Here is an 18,385-nt window from a genome sequence, read left to right on the forward strand (position 1 = left end):
TGTTAATCTTATTGAGGCTCCTTTGTACTATGATGATATTTTTCTCTCGCTGCCTTTGAAACTTTCTTTTTGCTTTTGTCTTTCAAAGGTTTGATTATGAAGTAGGGAACTCTTTGAATTTATTTTATCCGGAATTCACTGAACTTCTTAGATGGGTAGATTAATTTTTTAAAATCAAATTTGGGATGTTTTTAGCCATAATTTCTTAAAATATTATTTTTGCCTCTTCTTTCTCTCCTCTCTTCTGGACCTTCCATTACACATATATTCATAAGTTTGATGGTTTAACTCAGATCTCTGAGGCTCTGTTTATTTTTACTTATTCTTTTTTATTTCTCTTCCTTAGACTGGAAAATTTCAATTGAGATTTGAGTTTACTGGCTCATTTTTATGTCAAATCTGCTGTTGAGCCCTTCTAATGAATTTTTTATTTTAGTTATTGTTCTTGTCAATTCCAGAAGTCCTTGTTGGACTCTTTCTTAATTTCTACCTCTTTTTTTCACATTTGTACTTGGTCAGATGTCATTTTCATACTTTCCTTTAGTTCATTAGACACGATTTTCTTTAGTTGTTTGAATATATTTAAAATAGCTGATTTAAGATCTTTGTCTAATAAGCATAATTTTGGCTTTCTTGTGGACAGTTTTTACTGACTGCTCTATTTTTTTTCCTGTGCATGGATCATTCAATACTGTTTCTTTGTGTGTCTTATGATTATTTTTGTTGAAAACTAGACATTGTAAATAATACAGCATGGCAATTTTGAAAATCAGTCCATTGTTTTGGTTTGTTGTTGTTGCTGGTTCTTGTTGTTATTGTTGATGTTTGTTTGTTTAGCGACTTTCCTGGACTAATTTTATAAAGTCTGTATTTTATATCACGTGTGACCACTGAAGTTTCTGCTCAGTTAGGTTAACGGTCAGCTAATGAATGGGCAAAGATCCCCTTTAATACCTTTTGCCACCTTCTATTGAGGAGTTCTGTTTGCATGTTAGGGCACACCTTCACTGCTCTGGTAGTTTACAACTCTGTCTTAGCCTTCACTTCTTACTTTCATAGGCTCTCAAGGTAAGCCAGAGGTGAGAAATTAGACACTTCTCATGATTTTTCTGAGCATGCACCCTGTCTTGCATATGCATATAATGTTCTAGGTCCTCAGAAATATGTCAGAGCTTTCCAAAGCCTGACATCTCATTTCCAAGATTTTCCTCTTAAGTTTCTTGGTGAGCCTCTTGTTTTCCCCAACTGGTATTTCAGCCTTGAATAGCTGCAATGTTATACAACTGCTATCAATTTTTTTTTCTTTCATAAATGCCCTGGGGGAATGTGGCTTTTCTGACTAAGTGAACTCTGAGTTAGATCAAGTAAAGAAAAGCCTTGTGAATGAGGCCTTGCAAGGAAGCTGCTAAACAGATCAAATAGTGACAATTCTCCGAGGGTGAGGGTTTGGGAGAGCTCCAAGCCAATTTTTCCCGCTCTAGAGGCTAGGTTGCCAGTTTTCACACTTACCATCATTGCAAGGCTTCTGGTTTCAAGGCTACCAGACAGCTGGGGGGTGGGGAGATATGGGAAGAGAGCAAGTAAAATATCACAAATCTCACTTTTTTTTTTTTTTTTTTTACCAAGATTCAGTCAATTTCTTACATAAGTGCTCCTTGGTTTGTTGCAAGGCTTTGGTTGACACTCAGACTTGTAAAAAGGAAGTTGATTTTGACAATATTTGCCATTGTTCTCAATGATTTTATGGATGAATAATTTATAGAGGTCCTTACTCTCCCATTCCAGAGTGATTCTTCAGTAAGAGATATTGGAAGAGCAAGGCTAATATCCTCTAAAAATGTGTTTGCACGTACTAAATTGCCATTTATAGCTTTGTGAAAGTAGCATGGTTGATGGAGTAGTTGATAATAACATAGCAAGAAGAGATTATAATATAGTGTGTCTGGGGAATAAAGATAATGAGACACAACCATACCCTGGTTCTCTGAAATTTGGATGGTGCCGAATAGGTGATCATTGGCTCCTCTGGCTCCCACTGAAAAAGAATGAGATTAGAAAAAAGATTAGAAGAATGAGAAGGGACCGAAGCTATGAGAATGGCTATCAAACAAAGAAATATCCTTCTTAGAATGATAGAGTTGGCTGCCACTCTTTAACAGAAGGGTGAAAGATGAAACTGAGGATGGCTTTAGCAAACCTGTTAAATCCTCTTGAGGAGACCTCTGGATCTCACAGCTACATGGGCTGCCACAGTAGATATTAAATCCAGACTAAGTCAGATTGAGAAAAGATATAGATCCCTGTTCCTATTTTGTCTTCGTGTTTCTGCCCTCTAACACTGAAGGGCATAATGTAAGCCTTGAAAATGAGAGGAGAAGAAATACCCTAGTGCCAGACATGTCCTCTTTCTCGTTTACACACACACACACACACACACACACATTCCAATAAGGCATTGACAGAGTTTCAGGCTTCTTTGGAAGTGGGAATTTGTAGCTCTTTCAGAAATATGAGAACAGCAGTTTAAAATGAAGTGGTTTGTGTGTTAATAACAGAATGTAGCCACAGATTTGGGAAACCGTTCAAGTATTCTTTAGAACAGAGAAAGGTGAAAGTAATGATTAGAACAAAAATAAAATCACTTCAACTATCTGCTCCACAAGATGAAGAACTTTTACATAACACAGATGTAAAAATAAAGAAAAAAACGTTTTAGGAGTAAGTTTCCTAACACTAATATTCTATTCTCAATGACGTCTTCCAGTTTATACACATGAAAATTATTTAAGCTCCATACGTACTGTGTGGTATTTATGAATTTAGACATACTGCAGTGTTTCTTGTGTCACACTGTAAAATGTATGACAACAGTTACTTATTTTAGTTTTAAGATTGAGATCTAAAAAAAGGATTAATAATTGTACTTTGTTTCCCTGTGAACTTGGTTTTAGTAAATAGGAAAATAGTAAAATAGGAAAAGAGTGACCATTTTGAAGCTAAAGAAAATAAATCAGTACCTTTCATATACACAGTAATATTCCATTAGAAATTGTAATGGAAATAGAATTCTGTGCATAAAAGCAATAAAATCAATAAAATCCTTTAGAATAAAAATAATGTAAGAGAAATAGAATATATGAAGAAAAGGATTAAGAAAAGTTAGAGAACAATATGTCTAGATATCTATCCTATATTTTCTAATTAGGTAACTCAATAAGCTAAATATGTCAAAAATTTCTTAAGATGGATTTGTAGATTGAATGAAATGACAATCAACGTCCAACGTGTTATTAGAGAATGTGCCATAATGATTCAAATTTACGTAAGTAATTCGTTGCTTTAATTATCATATTTCTTTGTCTCATTAATCTGAAACAGTTTTATTACCTCAACATTAATGGTGGAGGCCTTTTAATCTGTAGAATGCCTCACTATGTGCTTTAGTCTGATGTTTTCTGATGGTTATTATCAGATTGTGCATATTTGACAGGATTACTACAGAAGTGATGCTCTGTCCCACTCCGTATTTTGGTGGACGCATACCAAAGGACGACTGAAGACAAAAAAGAAAGCGGGCGCACACACACACACACACACACACACAATAGTCACAGAGCGTGTGTGATGAAGATATTGAAGTTAGCTAAAAAGGACTTTGAAATAGCTATGATTAATGTGTTTAAGCTTAGAGAAAATAAGGATAAAATTGAAGAGATGGAGTATTTCAGCAGATAATTAGAATTTTAAAAATTAGGTGTAAAATTTTACCAGGAAAATAATAAAGTAATAATAATATGATAACATTTTAAATTATTAACTCAACAGATTAGTTAAAGAAAAGAAGCCAGATCAATAGAAAATATGCAAATTATAACATACAAAGAAAAAAAAAAAGGAGGGCAGAAGAGACATAAAATACAGGTGAAAATTCCACCACACATATAATTAGAGTCTCAGAAGCAGAGATAATAGAATGGGGCAGAAGAAACATTTGACAATATAATTGCAATGAATTTTCCAAAACTGCTGAAAGATAACAACTCAAAGAATCAAGAACATCTGAGAACACCAAATCAACAAATAAAAAGCATACCATAGTGTAACTCGTCTCAATGCTTGGTCCCAGCACCTTCGTCATCAGCATCACCTGCAAATTTGTTAGAAATGCAAACTCTCGGGCCCCATCCCAGTCCAACCACTCAGAAACTCTGGAGATAGGGCCCAGCAGCCTATATATTAACAGGCCCTCCCAGTGAATGTTTTAGAACTACTGCCATAATAAAACTGGTGAAAATAAAAAATAAAGAAAACAAATTCGAACAGTGGCAGAGGAAAATAAGATGAATATAATAACATAATTGTGAGTTATATATAGACAAATATTCCCCTAAACAATAGCAATTTTAATACATATCATATTTTCTAAGATCTAAGTGTGCAAGTGACAGGGCAAATGACCACATATCTAGCAAATGCATCAATGTTGTGGAAAGAATCCTTGCAGATTTAATATTATGTATATAATTGCTTCTAGCTCTAATTTTATAGGGCTCTTTTTCACTTCAGAGAGTAATATGTTTTGACTTTTATGTGCAGCCTTCTTTAAAATGCTCTGGTAGGACTTTCACTGACTTAAAAAAAAAAAAAAAAACGTGAGTAGCTCTCAGGAGAGAATGCCATTTAAAAAAATATTTTCCTTAAATTTTTATATGGGGAACTTAATCTCTGAAAATATTTGTATGGGCATTGATCCTAATCTTCCTAGATCCAGATCCATTGGATATTGCACTTTTGAACTTCAGTTTTCATATGCATGGAAATCTTACTGAGTTTATATATACATCATCAGGGTTTAACTGAAAACCTAAGCAAGCATGTTTATTGTTTCATGATAACTTGAATATATATTATGGAAATTTCTATCTTATCATTTACAGGTAGCAAAAATATTGTTTAGCTAAAACCTTTTTTAAAATATGGCTTCAAGATAAAAATCAATCCAAATTACTCATTGAAAAATCACTTTTGGGGTAAATTTGTTAGGCATAAATAATTCTCTTATTTGACACTAGTTGTTTATTTGCAAGTGGAAATTTTGAATGATCTCAAGCAGTATTTGAATTGTCAGTATTAAGAGAATTGTGATTACCTATTGCTTTTATTGTGAAAGGAAAAGAAGGCTGACTGTGTTTTGCTTTAATCTGACCTTCACATGATGTATCAAGAGAAGTTTACCTTTCGCTAATTTCAGATATTTCAAGCTGTGGTTAAGAGTTGGCCATCAAAAGAAAATTGATTTTGGTGACATTTAATTTACCTAAATTCAATAATGTTGTCCTTTAAAAAACAGAATATTTTGTTCCAAGAAACATTTTGAAAGCTATTAAATCTTTAAAATAGTATTTTTGTGTATGTGTGTATGTGTGTGTGTATTCATGTGTGTGTGGGCATGGTTGTGAAAGGCTAAGGTGAAACAGAAAAATGGAAAAGTCTGATCAACAGATATGCTTAATATTTCACTCTTTGGAGGAGAGTAGGGGAACTAATCAGCTTCTCTAAATCTGATAGAAAAGGAACAAGGGTATATTTTTGTTAGGCAGATTATGAATACAATTGTGACCTGAGTTTTTAGAAAGCATATTATATGACTAGCATTTAAAATTTTTGATAACTATGTATGAATAAAATTTTCCTTCTAAATCATATTATAAAGAGTAGTATTTAAAGTTTGAAGGGGTTTAGATATATTAGGCCACCTCTTCCCACTTATTTCACTGAATGGAAATATGGGTTATGGGAAGTTAAGTGAATCCAATTTTTCACTGGAATCCAATGTGAAATGTTAGGTGTTATTGTTAATATTTAATTATGGTTAGGTTATAATTATCAAGCAGTTATTTGAGGCAAATTTCACACATGGTCTCAAATTTTTTGACTCTCCTTCCATCAAGAGTTGGTGTGGCATAGTGGTTAAGTCCAGTTCACTCCGCTTCAGCAGCCCAGGTTCGCAGGTTTGGATCCCAGGCACGGACCTACATCACTCCTCAACCCACGCTGCAGCAATGACCCATACATAAAACAGAGGAAGATTAGCACAGATCTTAGCTCAGGGCCAATCTTGCTCAAGCAAAAAAAAAAAAAAAATAGTTGATGTCTATATACTCTCCTCCTGAATTGGAGCGGGCTTGTGAGTGTGGAATTAGGGCCCAGCAATCTCTGTATTAACAGGCTTTCTAATAGAATGCTTGAGAAACACCGCCATAATAGTTTAATGTTGATAGTGTAGGATGAAGTGACATCATGTGGCTTATAAGTTTAGGTCATATAAATCATTATATTTCTACCTGATTGTCTTGGAATGCTTGCTCTTTGGACAATTCCTTTGGGATTTCCCTCTTGCAACCCACCCACCCTGTCATAAGATGCCCCAAATAAATCTGTAACCCAGAGAAGTTGCAGGTTGGTGCTCCAGTAGGCAGTCTTTGCCGAGTCCTGCCTTTGAGTTATCCTAGCTCATGAACCAGATGTGAATGAAGAAGGATCTGGATGATTCCATTCTCCAACTCTCTCAGCCATCACTAGCTGTTTAAGTGTTCCTAGTTGAGGCCCCAGACATTATGGAGCAGAGGTTAGGCATCCCTGCCATGTCCTGTTCAAATTCCTAACTCACAGAATCTGTGAGCATAATAAAATAGTTTTCCTTTATGCCACTCATTTTTGAGATGGTTTCTTACACCGTGATAGATAGATGAAATGTTAGTCAAAAAAATTATCATCTTAATGGTGATAATTTACATTTCTTGAGCTCTTATTAAGTGTCATGGTCTTGATAAAAAAAATTTCTATCACTATCACTGACAAAGATAACAGAAAGATGTAAGTAAAACATTGAGTCTCAGAAAACTCACTAATTTTATTTTTTCTTTTAAATGTGTATAGCAATCAGTCAAACTTGTGGTCCAATGACTGAAAGAGATGAATGAGAAGAAAATGTGTATGTGGATGCTTCCAGTTTGGGAAGAAAAATTGGTGATTGCATGGAATTATATAAGTAAGTATAGTAGAAATTTAATTGTTGGTGTCGAAAAAGGTTGTGTAGATAAGACTAGATCAATGACATATTTTTGGTAATGAGAAATAAAATTTTAAAAAGTAGCAATGTTTTTCTAAAAGGAATAGAAAAACAGAGAGGCTGTCGAACCCTCACATTTATGAAAAAAAAGGAGTAATAGAAAAAAGAAGAGTAAAAATTGAACAAAAATGTGGTCAATAAAGTCAAAATATCATTCCCAATGATTGGATATACATAAGTAAAAATATTAAAATAATTTATATGTCTTTTAGGTTAATTTGGAATCACTGAGGAAGTTTTATTTTTTTCCAACTTTCCAACTCAGTATGACACTGAACTGGAGAAAGCCACCTGAAAACACAAGATATAATTTCATGCATTGAATCTGAGTGCCTGTATTACTAACTTGGGGGCCAGTGGAGCTGGACTGAGAAAAGGCTTACTTCACCAAAATCAAACCACTTGAAAATTTGTAAAACACTGAAAACGAGTCATCAACTCACAGATTCAATTGACATAAAAGGCTGATACATTCTTCTTCACCTAGGATGGCACAGAATTTAAAAAACAAATGAAAAAGCATTTTGGATAATAATGCTGGGAGATAGTGTAACATGGAATGTCCATGAGTGGGCTTGGGAATTAAGAATGCCTGGATCACAAGCCATTCTGTGCCACAACATCATCTTCTTTAAAATAGGATTGATGACGGTACCAATCTTTATAGGATTTTTTACATTTACAAAATGGGACAATATGTGTGAAGCACTTAGAACACTATCAGGCATTTATTAACACTCAATACATGATAGCTATTGTTGCTTTTTACCCTGTTTCAACAGATATGCTATGTTCTGCCCCAAGGCCTTCTTTACATTCATTCCTTCAACCTAATCCTCATAACAATTTTATTAAAAAGATATTACTTTATCCCCACTTTACTGACAAGGAAACTTAAATATGTATCCCAAAGTTAAACAGCTGGTAGTTCATTATACAATTCAAATAACCATACTTCAATATTCAGCAGGAATGTTTTACGTATACTTCTCATTTTGTCACACAGAATATTATAAGGATGTGTATTCAGTGGTCAAGATTCAATAAAATTAGTATTTTTATTGCTTTAGCAGGGACATTCTTGAGTGAAATTGGCTTTTTTTCCCCTGGGAATGCATAGAGATAAAGAATATAATGCCTACCAGTACAGGGTGTGACGCTGCCTTCATTTAGATAAACCACCAGTTTTACCCACCTATCTCAGGCAGCTCAAACTGCTATAACAAAACCTCATAAACTGGGTGGCTTATAAACAACAGAAATTTATTTCTCATAGTTCTGGAGGCTGGAAGTGTGAGATCAGGGTGCCAGCATGATCAAGTTCTAGTGAGAGCCCTCTTTCAGTGTGCGGACAATTGCCTTCTCCTGTATCCTCACATGGTGGAAAGAGATGAGAGCTCTCTGGAGTCCCTTTCTTAAGGGACAAATCCCATTCATGAGGGCTCCACCCTCTTGGCCTAAGTGCCTCCTAATGGCCTCACCTTCTAATACCATCACATTGGGGGTTAGGATTTCAACATATGAATTTTAGAGGGACACAGACATTCAGTAACTATCATTACTTTTTCACCATCATTGCAAATGTTGACCTAGTGGAAAATACTATCTTACTATTGTTGTGAAAATAGTTTGATATGGTAGTCCTCCTGAAAGAGACTAAGGGACCTTACAGATCTGAGAACCATACTTTGAGAACCTCTTTTGAACATTATCTGAAAGAAATTCGAATATCACAACTCATTGAATGAAGATCACTACTGATCCGTGTTTCAGTCAATAAACCAAGCAAACAAATAGAGCCAATTCCAACTTCTTGGGCTAAATTATTAAATGAGAACAAACAGGGCAAATAAGGTGTTAGTATTGTTATGAAAATAGTTTTAGTTTGTGGACCCCCTGGCAGGGTCTCAGGGATACTGATGGGGTCCCTGAACCATACACTAGAGCATGCTGAATTCTCATATTCATTAAGGGAACGGAGGCAATAAACTGCCGTGGAGCTGGTCTTGAGGAGACTACACATTCCTTGCATGGCAGCTGCTTCAATTGAGATTATTAAGGGATCATCAGACACCAGAAGTCTTATTTCCTCAGACACAAGGAAAAGGAGGCTCAGAGATATTCAGGAGTTCAAACTTCTCACTTCATTTCCTTCATAAACTTCTAAGATCTATAATTGTTTCTCTTAATGACTGTTTGTGGAATGTTTATGCCACACAACATATTTGTCTGTTGTTTTGTGCTTATTTTAGCCTATGTTACCGTTAAACATTGTGAATATAACTATTTTATTACTGATACTTTCATACATAATAGGGAATATCCTTCCCTAGGGCATATCACTCAAGGACTAGTCTGAAAGGTAGTAAAATTGTCTTTCCTTCCTTGCTTAGTTGAGAAACAAAAATATAAAAAGAAATCTGGGTCATTATATCTGTGTTTTTGGAATATCCTAATAAAAATCAATACTATTACACATATTTTGTTAACTGTGTAAGAAAATTTTAAATCATTAAAATGACTTAACACATTTAATGGATGTTTATTGATATATGGATCAATAAAAACAACTGTACCATTGATTGAAAGCATTTAGGTTTCCAATATTGATAATTCTGTTTCATTATTAGCCAGTTTAGCATGTCATAATATAATGGCATGTTGTTTCTGTTTTAAATATTAATAGAAGCAGATTTTGTTAGCTTTGACTGTATTTTCATATTCTTAATACAGCGAAGCCCTATTTTACTTTGAATGGTTTTCTTCAGTTCATAAAGTCCTTTTACCGTTTTGAGGTGTTTTATTTTCCTATTATAGGTAAGCCAAATTCACAGGTACATTCTTTAAAACCAACTGTGTAATTTAAAATGTTTATTTTATGACAATCATTTTTCAATTTAATGCCTGATTTGAGTGTTGCTTTTAGCATATTTTAAATAGAAGAAACATTGAGTATACATTCTTTTGAGTATAAATGCAGTTTAGAAACATAGAATTTTTATAGATTCCTTGTATGAAGAAAAATTGACAGTATAATTCATTTTGTTATAGGATCTTCCCAATGATAAAGCTTAATTTATATTTTATAACTCCATTGATAAACATTAGATATGTTCCTGTTAAATTTACCAATGAGTTAAATTTACCAATGAGCTCTTCCTGGAAGTGCTTGTCCACAGTGATATCAGTATTAGAAACAAGAGGATAAATTTGTCATTATTTGCTTTAACAAATCTCAATACACAGAATGCTCAAAATAATTAACAAAAATTTATTTGTAAATATTATATTTTAAAAAATAATTTATTTTTAATTTTGGCAAAATAAACATAACATAAAATTTACTCTTTTAACCATTTTTAAGTGTATAGTTTAGTGGCGTTAAGTATATTCACATTATGTGTGACTATCACCACCATCCATCCCCATAAATTTTTCATCTTGCAAAACTAAAACTTGCACCCATTAAAGAACATTCTACCTGCCCTCCCTCCCAAACCACCGGCAACCACTATTCTACTTTCCGTGTCCATGAATTTGACTACTCTAAGTACCTCACATGAGGTAATCATATAGTATTTGTCCTTCAGTGACTGGCTTGTTTCACTTAGCATAATGTCTTCAGAGTTCATCCATGTTGTAGCATGTGTCAGAATTTCCTCCCTTTTTAAGGTTAAATAATATTCTATTAGATGCATATACCACACTTTGTTTATCCATTAATCCATCGACAGACAGTTGGGTTACTTCTAACTTTTGGCAATTGTGAATAATTCTGCTATAAACATGGGTGTACAAATACCTGTTCATGTCCCAGCTTTCATTTCTTTTGGGTATATACCCAGAAGTGAAATTACTGGAAAATACAGTAATTTTATTTTCAATTTTTCAAGTAACTGCCATACTGTTTTCCATAGTGGCTGCACCATTTTAGATTCCCACCAGAAGTGCACAAGGGTTCCAGCTTCTTCACATCTATCCTAGAGAATGTCCCACGTACACTTGAGAAGAATGTGTATTCTGCTATTGTTGGGTAGAGTGTTCTGTATATATCTATTACATCTAGTTGGTTTATTGTGTTGTTGAAGTCCTCTATTTCTTTACTTATTTTATGTCTGGTGTTTCTATCCATTATTGAGAATGGTGTGTTGTAGTCTCCAATTATTATTGCAGAATGGTCTACTTCTCTCTTCAATCCTGTCAGTTTTTGCTTCATATGTTTTGATGGTCTGTTACTAGATACAAATGTTTATAATTGTTATATGTTCTTGCTGTCTTGAACTTTTTACTCTTATATAATCTCCTTCTTTGTCTCCTGTGATCTTTTATTGATTTAAAGTCTATTTTACCTGATATTAGTACAGCTACCCCTGCTCTCTTTTAGTTACCATTTGCATGGAATATCTTTTCCATCCTTTCATTTTTAACCTATTTGTGTCTTTGGATCTGAAGTGAGTCTCTTGTAGACAGCAGATAGTTAGATCATTTGTTTTTTATCCATTCTTTCAATCCCTATCTTTTGATAAGGAGGGATTTCTTTCAATTTGCTACTTGTTTTCTGTATGCCTTATAGGTTTTTTTGTCCCTTACTTCCTACATTACTGACTTCGTTTGTGTTTGAGTTTTTGTTTCAAAATATGTTCATTCTCTTCTCATTTCCTTTTGTGTATATTCTATAGCTATTTTCTTTGTGGTTACCATAGGGATTACATTTAACATCCTAAAGTTATAACACACTAATTTGAATTTTTACCAGCTTAACTTCAATAACATACAAAAAATTCTGCTTCTATATAGCTTCATCCCCACCTCCTTTCACTTACTGATGTCAAAAAATTGCATCTTTATGTATTTTGTAACTGAAAACATAGAGTAAAAATTGTTTTTATGCATTATTTTCTTAAATTATGGAGAAAATAAAAAGTGGAGTTAAAAACCAAAGTTAAAATAATACTAGCGTTTATAATTGTCAATATACTTGCCTTTATCAAAGATCTTTATTTCTTCATACAGCTTTAAGTTACTGTTTAGTATCCTTTCATTTCAACCTGAAGGATCCCTTTTAGCATTTCTTGCATGACAGGTCTGGTGGTAATGAACTCCTTCAGATTGTGTGTACCTGAGATTGTCTTAATTTCTCCCTCATTTTTGAAGGACAGTTTTGCCAGGTATAGGATTGTTGGTTGAGAGTTTTTTTGTTTCTCCATCAGCACTTTGAATATACCAACCCACTGCTTTCTGATCTCCAAATTTTCTGATGAGAAATATGCTGAATATCTTATATGAGGTCCCTTGTATATGATGAGATACTTGTCTCTTGCTGGTTTTAAGATTTTCTCTTTGTCTTTGTCTTTCCACAGTTGGGTTATAATGTGCCTTGGTGTGGGTTTCTTTCAGCTTGTCCTGTTTGGGATTGGTTGAGCTTCTTGGATGCTTATATTCATGTCTTTCCTCAAATTTGGAAAGTTTGGGGACATTTTCTTTTTCAAATGATCTCTCTGCCCCTTTGTGTCTCTCTTCTCCTTCTGGAACTCTCAAAATACATGTTTTTATTCACTTGATGGTGTCTCAAAGATCCCTTAGGCTCTGTTCACTTTCCTTCAATCATTTTTCTTTTGTTTCACAGACTTGATAATTTCAATTGTCCTATCTTCACTGCCCCGAGTTCACTGACTCTTTCTTCTGCCTGCTCAAATTTGCATTTGAATCCCTTAAGTGAATTTTTAATTTCAGTATTGTATTTTTCAGCTCCAGAATTTCTTTTTGTTCCTTTTTTTGTGTTCCATCTCTTTACAATATTTCCATTTTATTCATACATTGTTTTCCTGACTCTCTCCTCGTCTTATTTTAGCCCTTTGAGTATCTTTAATACAGTTGTTTTAAATATGTGTCTAGTAAGTTTATCATGTGGCTGTTCTCAGGGACAGTTTCTCTCTTTTTTTTTCCCCCTTAAATGGTCACTACTTTCCTATTTCTTTGTATATCTTGTGTTTTTTTGTTGAAACTGAATATTTGAATCTCATAATGTGATAACTCCGAAGATCAGATTCTACCATTGTAGGCTGGGATAAGCCTGAGGTATGTACTTAAGGTCATCTGAGGTCTTTTCTGAGCTTTCATGTTCATGGTGACTTTTAAAATCCCCCCATATATGTGGTTGCTTTTGGATGTCCTAATCTTAAATATCTGGCTCCCAAAAGGAACAAGAGAGAAATGAAGGGGGAGAAAGGGCAGTGGCCTTTTAAATTCCCTGAAAATCACTTTAGTCAGAGGGGTAGAGGCTTGTAATAACTGCTGCCCTCCTCTGTACCTGCGCCTCCATAATCAGAAGCAGCAATCAGTGATCAGGACAAAGACCCCTGATATTTGGAGGACAAGGTCCTTTTTGGCCACCCTGGCTCCTGCAAGCTGTGTGCAAGCTATTCCAAGAATAAAATAATCAATCAGTAATCAAAAACCTTGCAACTAAGAAAAACTCAGGACCAGAAGACTTCATGGGTAAATTCTACCAAAAATTCAAAGAAGAATTGATACCAATCCTTCTTAAACTCTTACATAAAATAGAAGAGGAACTATTCCCAAAGTCATTTTATGGTGCCAACATCACCCTGATTCCAAAGCCAGTCAATGACAACACAAGAATAGAAAATTACAGGCCAATATTCCTGATGAACCTAGACACACAAATCCTCAACAGCAAACTGAATTCAACAGCAGGTTAAAAGGCTCATACACCAAGACCAAGTGGTATTATCCCTGGGATGCAAGGATGGTTCCACATATTTAAATCAATCAATGTGATACACCACATTAACAAAATGAAAGACAAAAAACACACGATCATCTCAATAAATAAAGAAAAAACAATTGACCAAATTCAACATCCTTTCATGATAAAAACTCTCAACAAAATAGGTATAGAAGGAATATACCTCAACACGATAAAGACCATTTATGAAAAACACACACCTTAAATCATAACAGTAGGGAAAAGCTAAAAGCTAAAGTGGATGCCCACTTTCACCACTGCTGTTCAGCACAGTATTTGAAGTCCTAGCTGGAGCAATCAAGTAAGAAAAATAAATAAAAGAAATCTAAATTGGAAGGGAAGAAGTAAAATTTTCTCTATGTATGGATGGTATGATCATGTATGTGGAAAGCTCTAAAGACTCCATAAAACAATAAAACTAATAAAGAAATTCAGTAAAGTTACAGGATACAAAATTAATATACAAAATATTAGTGGCATTTCTATATTAACAATGAAATATACAAAATGGAAATTAAGAAAATAATCCCATGTACATTAGCAAAACAACAGGAAGATACTTAGGAATTAACCAAAGAGATGAAAGACTTCTACACTGAAAATTATAAAACATCGTGAAGGAAACTTAAAAAGCACAAATAAATTGACAGGCATCCCATGTTCATGAACTAGAAAAATTAATAGTGTTAAAATTTCTATACTCCCCAAAGCAATCTACAGATTCAACGAAATCCCTATCAAAACCCCCATGACATTTTTTACAGAAATAAAAAACAATCTTAAAATTTATATGGAACCACAAAAGGCCCTGATAGCCAAAGAAATCTTGAGCAAGATAAACAAAGCTGGAGGAATCATACTTCCTGATTTCAAATTATATTACAAAGCTACAGTAATCAAAACAGTGTGGTACTGGCATAAAAACAGACATATAGACTAATGGAACAGAATAGAGAATCCAGAAATAAACCACGCATTTATGGTCAACTGATCTTTGACAAGGGTGCCTAGAACACAACAGAGAAAGTATACTCTCTTCAATAACTGGTGTTGGGAAAACTGGATATCCAGGTGTAAAAGGATGAAATTGGAGCCCTATCACACACCATACTCAAAAATCAACTCAAAATTGATTAAAGACTTAAATGTAATACTTGAAACTGTAAAACTCCTAGAAGAAAACATAGGGAAAAACCTTCTTTATATTGGTCTTGGCAATAATTTTTTTTGGATATGACACCAAAAGAACAGGAAACAAATGCAAAAATAGATAAGCGGGACTACCTCAAACTGAAAAGCTTCTGCACAGCAGAAGAAACAATCAACAAAATTAAACATTAACCTATGTAATGTGAAAAAATATTTGCAAGTCTTATATATGATAAGGAGGTTTCCAAAATATCTAACTCATACTACTAATATGAAACATAATATAAAAAACATACAACAATATGAAACATACAATATGAAAAATACCAGTAACCTGATAAAAAATGGGCAAAATACCCAAATAGACACTTATCAAAAGAAGAAACTCAACCTGCTAACAGGTATATAAAAAGGAGCTCAACATCCCTAATCATCAAGGAAATGTAAATCAAAACCACAATGAGATATCATCTCACACCTGCTATGATGGCGATTATCAAGACAAAAGATAACAAGAGTTTGTGAGGATGTGGAGAAAAGTGAACAATTGTACACTACTGGTGGGAATGTAAGTTAGTACAATCATGTGGAAAATAGTATGGAAGTTCCTCAAAAAATTAAAAATAGAAGTACTATATGATCCATAACCCTAGTGCTGGGTCTATATCCAAACAAATTGAAATCAGAACAGTAAAGTGATATCTGCACTCTCATGTTCTTTGCAGTATTATTCCCAATAGCTAAGATATGGAAACAAACCAAATATCTTTCAAGGGATGAATGGATAAAGAAAATATGGTGTGTGTATACACACACACACACACACACACACACACACACACAGAGGAATATTATTCTGCTTTAAAAAGGAAGGAATCCCACCATTTGTGACAACATGGATGGAGCTGGAGGTCATTATGTTAAGTGAAATAAGTCAGATACAGAAAGAGAAATACTGCATGATCTCACTTATATGTGAAATCTAAATATGTCACACTCGTAGAAGCATAGAGTAGGATGGTGGTTGCCAGGGGCTGGGGGAGAAGGAAATGGGGTGATGTTGATCAAAGGTATACATTTTTAGTTATGCATGATGAATAATTTCTGGAGAGCCAATTTACAGCATGGGGATTATAGTTAACAGTACTGAATTATATACTTGTAATTTGTGTCACATTTCATAATGTTCTGATGAAAGAGTCAGATAAATTTAACTAAGAGAAGGGACTCAAAAAGGTTTAAGTAACTTCAAGTACCAAATGCCACAGATATCTGAGCTAGATGGGAAAGGAAAACTGTGTGATGGCATAAATTTTTATTTTATTTATTTATCACGTTAATGAAGTGCCACTTGTAAGGGCACTTCATTAACGTCCCTGTTACCTAAATCAAGATTTGTGCACTCTTTTAAGCAATGACCTCAAAACAAAGTATGTCCCTTCAATTATCATGTTAGAATTCAACTTATGCTATATATTTTCTAGACAAAAAAAAAAGCCGCGACTGAACCATTCTAACAATTTTTTTAAAGGTATTTTATATGGTTGAAATTTCAGGTGTGTGAATTCCTTGCAGAACATCAAATTTCTTATTTCCAAACCTATTAAGTATATTTTCATGAACAACAACCATTGTCTAATCTCTGATCCTTCACCAAGTTGAAATAATGTTTTTGCCTAAAAAGCCAGAGGGTGATGAGTCCTTGACACTTAAAAACATCTCTAGAACTGAGCACACGTTCATAACATATTCTGATTATTATTATGCACCAAGAAGTTAGAAAAATATCCCTATTTTGGTGCTTTTATACTCTATATAAGATGTTTTAAAAGCTTTTTTTTCTAAAATAAAATCTACATCTGTATTCATAATTATGTCATCAGTTTACAAATGTGCAGTCTTTGTTCAAAACTTGGAAAGACATGGAAAAGCTGAACCCACTGCTGTACAGCTGGGGCTTTTGCCTCTATTCTCCCCAGTCACTAATGCATTACTGTCACTGAAACTTGTCAATGTAAAACATTAACTCTCTGGTCCAATCAAATTGCAATTTTAATTTCATTACATTTCAGAATGGCTCAGGTCTCATCATGGAGAATGAAAAAGTTGAGTGGAAAAATAGACTCATGAATGGATCTAGAAGATAAAAGAAATCAACTATTTTTTTTAGGGTAATCGTTAAGATAGTCCACAAGAGATATTTCACAACATGAGACTAACCTCTCTGCATGAAAAATGCGAATGACTCATTTAAAAGTTCAAGCTCTGGGCCGGCCCCGTGGCTTAGCGGTTAAGTGCACGCGCTCTGCTGCTGGCGGCCCGGGTTCGGATCCCAGGTGTGCACCGATGCACCGCTTCTCCGGCCATGCTAAGGCCATGTCCCACATACAGCAACTAGAAGGATGTGCAGCTATGACATACAACTATCTACTGGGGCTTTGGGGGGAAAAATAAATAAATAAAAATTAAAAAAAGAAAAAAAAGTTCAAGCTCTGAGTGAAATCTGATGAACTGAATAATGATTACATTGAAAAGTATTGTATTATCCGGCAAACTACTCATCATATTCTTCCACCTAACATACTTTTCTAGGGAATGTTATGAAGATATATTTTGTTAAGAACCAAACATAATTTTTTAGCAGCAAGTGGAACAATTTTTATCGTGGTAGACACCTTTCTAGGATGTCTCAATGTGCTCTAAATTTAAACTAAAATATCTGCTCTAAAACAAAACTCTGAACCCATTTGTAAAATAGATATAAGTATAATACAAATATGTGTGTTCAAGGTTATTCATTACAACATTGTTTGTGATAGAAAATTAGTGGAAAAAATCTAACTACCCATCCAAAAAGTTGAGGTTAAATATTATAATACACACTTACAATGAAATATTCTGAATAGAAATATAATATGAAGGCTCTCAATATGCCAAGATCAAACATTCTGAATAATATATTGATACAAAAACGCAAGATACAAGATAAGCAAGATATGTAAAAAATAGGGAAACAGATTACATGTGTATGTGTACGTGTTTGTGCATGTGCATGCACTGCTTGTCTATGTTATGATATAGCTTCTTAACAGGATCATTACTGGTTCTCTGAACACCAGGAATTGGAGGGAGACTGCATACTCTACTTATATTCATCCTTTTTTGAAAAATCTGAATCATATAAATGAATTAAATAAGAATATATAAAATAAAAACTGCAAACAGGTGCTTTGGCTGATATGTATCTTGGTTTCTTATGACTCTTCAGAAACAAGCCTGTACATAGCTGCACAGGAATTTTGTATGCTGGAACTTTCTCACAGAGCTAATGTATG

The 18,385-nt window shown here is 34.1% G+C and overlaps 1 long non-coding RNA gene across 2 annotated transcripts in view; it reads left to right on the forward strand.

The window, feature by feature from the left end:
* LOC147916332 (uncharacterized) overlaps positions 1–18,385 on the forward strand; it is a 95,012-nt gene that overhangs the window by 37,535 nt on the left and 39,092 nt on the right. For both annotated transcript variants that reach the window (XR_015553120.1, XR_015553122.1), the window contains exon 2: positions 6,940–7,051. This is a non-coding gene — a long non-coding RNA (uncharacterized LOC147916332). The remainder of the gene's footprint in view (positions 1–6,939; positions 7,052–18,385) is intronic.

The sequence above is a fragment of the Ceratotherium simum genome, chromosome 9 (assembly GCF_057802395.1).
Source record: "Ceratotherium simum simum isolate JZ-2026a chromosome 9, ASM5780239v1, whole genome shotgun sequence".
Classification (NCBI taxonomy): domain Eukaryota; kingdom Metazoa; phylum Chordata; class Mammalia; order Perissodactyla; family Rhinocerotidae; genus Ceratotherium; species Ceratotherium simum.